Consider the following 5,269-nt stretch of genomic DNA (forward strand, 5'->3'; position numbering starts at 1 on the left):
TAATAATGCACCGTCAGACAAAATAGTTGGAATTATTACGAAACTATTGAATGTCTTAGTAAAATTCACAAAGGAACTCAGAGGGGATATGTATATCGTTTGGGGGGGTGATTTTAATATTGTATTATGCCCTAAAAATGTTACTAATGTATGTGGGTTTGTGAACAAACACGGCGAATGTTAAACCCATTTCATTCATACTCAATATGGCAGTGTTTTAAATAAATTGGTTTGTGAGCTTGATTTAAGCTATGCTAACGAATTAAGTAAAAACTTGGCGCCTTTTAAGAGTACGTTTCATGGGAGAGGGTGATCCACTGTAATAGATTATATTTTTTTCTCTTCAAATTTGGCGTAAAAAACTAATCAATTTGTCACTCACGATGTGACATTGAGTGATCATTTCCCTTTGAGCTTATCGCTAAACCTGCTGACAAGAAAAGCTAATCAAGATCTTAATAACATCTATCCCCCTGAACAACTGATAATGAACAGGAAAAATGGATATGCACTAAAATGGCAGTTGGTGGATCCACTAGAAATAACTCAAAAAGTAGTGGTAAAAAGTAATTCACCTATAGAAGCCATACTAGAGGAAAATGCAACAAATGAGTTAGTCCTGGCTTTTTTCCAAGAGGTTACCAGAGTAATAAATGAAGTTTTATGGAGAACTAGCAATAACTATGTGTAAAAAAGCCAATGGATGGTTTGACTCAAAGTGCACCAAAGCATATTCTATACTGAAAAAAGAGACCCACGACATCCCAAGGAACCCAATTACATTGAGGGAGGCAAGGAAGGGCTACACAAATGCAAAAAAAGAACGCAAAAGGGAACTCGAGGAGGAGCACTGGGAAACCCTTCAGGAAGCGGTTAAGTCTAAGGACGGGGCGGCTTTCTGGGGGGCTGTCCGGGTACCCTTTCTGCACTCAGTGGATACCCTCAAAATAGAAATAGATATAACAGAAGGCCAATGGGTAGAACATTTTGCCAACATCTTCAGTAACCATGATTCTGGTACCAGATAAATAATGTAGGTAAAGAAGGGGCTAAGTCTAACCCCTTACAGCGTGCACTTATAAATAATCTTCAAATTACATTAGAAGAGGTTAACATGACAATATTGGAAAGCAAGGGGGGTAAGGCACCCGGCCCAATGGGATCCCCTAGATCTGTGTAGGGCAAATTTACAGTTATGGGGCCCTATACTGATGCAAACACAAAAGGCTAGTTGCTCCTCAAAGCATATTGAGACCTGGACCAAATCAATCTTAGTCCCAATATTTAAAATGGTAATAAACATGACCCGGCATGTTACCATCTAATATCTTCATTAGATTCTTCCGCGAAGATTATAGGGCATGTCATACTGGGAAGACTACAAGAATGGGGTGAGGAAAATCAAATCCTATCAGATTTGCAATACGGTTTCCGTAAAGGTTTGGGTACCGTAGAAAAAAGGCCTAAATTTGAACATTCTAATAGGGAAATATGTTAACTTGAAGAAAGGAAGGCTATTTTTAGCCTTCATAGACTTAACCATCGCCTTTGACTGCGTGGTGCATGAGAAGCTGTGGGGGATCCTTCATGAAATAGGAGTGGATGATAACATCATAGATTTTCTGAAAGAATCGTACCAAAATGCAAAGTCTAAAGTACGCTATGGCAAAGATGGAGAGTGTACAAGATTTTTTCCAAGAAGGAAGGGGGTCAGACAAGGTTGTGTCCTGGCCCCCCACCTTTTTAACCCTTTCACAAATGGTTTAGAAAAAGCTTTGCTTCAATCAGGTCAAGACTTCCCAGTAATCAATGGCCGGGCCATACTATAATTAATGTACACGGATGACGCAGTATTAATGTGCCGAGCCCAAGTGGGGCTACAAAGACTCTTAGAAGGTTATGTGGTGTTTATGCGCGGGCTGGGATTAAGAGTAAATACGGCAAAAACTTTTATTATGAGATGTGTAAAAGGGAGTAAAAAATGTAGAGATATTCTTATAGATAACCACAAAATAAATGTTGTTAATACTTTTATCTACTTAGGTATTTTACTTGACCACAATTTTACATGGGTCCAAACGGTCCAAATGAGAAGACTTGCCTTTTTAAAAACAATTGCTGCTCTATATAACTTCACGAAGAAACTAGGTACACGGCCCCCGCACATATTGCTACAAATTTACAGAGCTAAATGTATATCTACGGCTATGTATGGCACTGGATTATGGGGGCACTGTAACGTTCAACTGCTTCAGTTGATAGAAAATCAATTTTTAAGATATATACTGGCACTCCCCAGAAGCTCATCAATGTATGTCTGCCATGCAAAATTGGGTGTCCCATTTCTAACAGATATAATTAAAACAGAGCCAGTGATACTGTGGCACAGGTTGTGGATAATTGAGGAAACCCATGTAAATTAAGATATTTTTATGGATGTAATGGGAATGTCCGATGTAACGAATCTGAAGTAGTTAAGATATGTTCAGGAGTTTCTGAATGATTTAGGTTATCCTCATTTTTATAATGACCCATGTACTATGAAAATGATATCTAGGAAAGAACTGAAACGAAATTGTATGTCACAACTTGAGTCACGATGGCTATCGAAAGAATTAGTAAAGCCGACTATAGTGCACCACCACTTGACAATTATTGCATACAGTAGGCAGCCTTACCTTATACTAGTACCTAGCCAATATGAAAGATTATTGTTAGCAAGATTTAGATTAGATATCTTTCATCACCTGATAAGTTTTCCAAAAGCAAAGGAATGGTTGCGAGAAATGCAACCATGTTCCTATGATTATAGAACGGAACAGTGCACAATCAATACTGTATTTTTCTGTACATTTTATACCTTGCTAAGAAAAAAATGGCTGGTACCAATTTTAAAGAAATTAGGGGCATATTATCAAGCCTGTGCGCTAAAATTATCGCCGCTTTATCGTCCGAAAACGGCCGATAAAGCGGCGATAATGGGCTTGATAATATGCTCTGTGGAATTCCAATCGAAGCCCATGTTAGATGTCTTCACATCTAACATGTGCTTCGATTGGAATTCCATAGAGCATATTATCAAGCCCATTATCGCCGCTTTATCGGCCGTTTTCGGCCGATAAAGCGGCGATAATTTTAGCGCACAGGCTTGATAATATGCCCCCTAGATTTTAAAAAATGTCAACCAGCAGTTTTAGTATTGCAATTTTTAAATATTGAATTTGTCATATGGTGTTTGGTAAACGTTTTGTAAAAAATGTGGTAAAATGTAGGAAATCTATAACAATATGACAGAAAGATTTCGAATTTTTTGTCGTATCATGTGAGTCTTATTTAACTGTACTAACTTTGTATATTATCATATTATTTGTTATGTGCTTTTATTATGCTTATTTATAGCAATCAAATAAAGCTTTTTCATTCATTCAATTAAATATTTTTTTTAATGCAAAAAAATCTTTTAAGTATCATTCAATAATGCATTGTAAAAATATGCGTGGTATTGGTATGTGTTGTAATGGGATGTGTGGTAAAGGTACCTATATTGTACCTCTATGTATGTTTGTGGTAGGGACCTGCATGGTAAAGACATGCAGTGGTCTGGTAAATACATTGAAGAAACTGCGTTGTAAAGCGATGCGTGATAATGCATGAGTTGTTCCATCGTCAATCCCTAATATAGGACCATTTGCATGCCATCAGAGTTTTAAAATGAAATACAAAGAAAGAATTATAAGGTTTGTGAACGTAAGACATTTTCTTAAAAGAAGAAATATAAATTAAATGACAATTCTCTAAAATCAATCTTTCTATATAATCAATCAAAAATACCCTGTGCTTTGATAAAATAAAAAGTCTACATCTGTAGAGCCTGTTAGACAGTCTTGCCTTTGGACAGTTATTACGAATTAAAAGATTCTGACACATCACTTTGACAATGCCATCATTCTTCCAAATAAACTTAAGACAATAGTTTATTTAAATTGCCTGTTTAAGACACCCTTTTCAAGTAGCACTCAGGGCCGGACTGGGAACCAAAATCAGCCCTGACAAAGTGCTAGGCCGGCCCCCCCACCTCCAGGAGGGGTTGGGGGTGCGACCGTGTTCTTTGCCAGGGCCGTTTTTTGGCCGATTTTGTTACAGGGCCGTTTTTGCAGCAACACTGAAAAAACGGCCTGTAACAAAAACGGCCCCCAGGGGCCCAAAACCGGCCCCCAGCCTTGCGGCGCACCAGGGGATTGCCTGGTGCCCACAACGGCCAGTCCAGGCCTGGTAGCACGGTGTGTATCCTCAAAGTGAAACAATGGGATTCCCCAACCCTAAAACAATAGTGGTTTGCATTATTACACACAATCTGTATAATGCATAAATAAGAACTATTCTTTTCTAAACTGGATACATTGTGATACCCTCCTTTCCTAGTGTTTTATTTTAGAAAATGAATATGACTGCACACCACAACTGTGGAGCTGGGATATGTGTGAAATCTCTATCACCGGTAGCCAGTGCACCATTTAATTTAATGTATTTTATTTTACTTTACTCAGTTAAGTTTAACAGTTTGAGAGCATTCTGAAAACCACAGCCAGAAGTAAAAAAACACACAAAAAGTGTAAGAATAAAAATGCATTTTACTCTATCGTGTGTCCTTAGTTTCTATTGAATATGGGGATTGTACTGCCACGTCCAGTGGAGGGAGTTACGGTGGGGAAGGAAGGCAGGGCGGGGGAAGGGCCGGGTGGGCGTTGCTAAAAACCGGAATATGGATAATTGGAGGTAAGTAAACAATTTAATTAATAAAATGAATTTCTTAGCGCACACTGCATCGCATTTTGCGATGCAGGCCACGCTACGAAATTCGTTTTATTTATTAAATTGTTTACTTACCTCCAATTATCCATATTCTGTTTTTTAGCACCCCCCACCTTGCACCTCCCCCGCCCCGCCTTCTTGCCCCACCGTAACTCCCTCCAAGGGCCACGGATGGGAGTGTAATAAGAGTGTAAGTGAGCTTGAAAGTGCCTGATAAGTAAGCAGCATTCGTGGACAACGGCAAAGTGAATAAATAAAATGGTATTTCGGTAGTTCTTGAAAAGTGAAAACTGCTTTAAAATGAATCTGTTCTGATGACTTTTTGAATTATTTAAGGAAAACATTAGCATTGAGGATTGAATCCAAAAAATAGGATAGTTAAAGAATCGTCCGAATTTCTCAGGACGTTTTTTGATCACTTTTTCTTGAGAGCTGTAAGAAATTGGGTTATGATTTG

This window comes from Lissotriton vulgaris, chromosome 5 (genome assembly GCF_964263255.1).
Source record: "Lissotriton vulgaris chromosome 5, aLisVul1.2, whole genome shotgun sequence".
NCBI lineage: Eukaryota > Metazoa > Chordata > Amphibia > Caudata > Salamandridae > Lissotriton > Lissotriton vulgaris.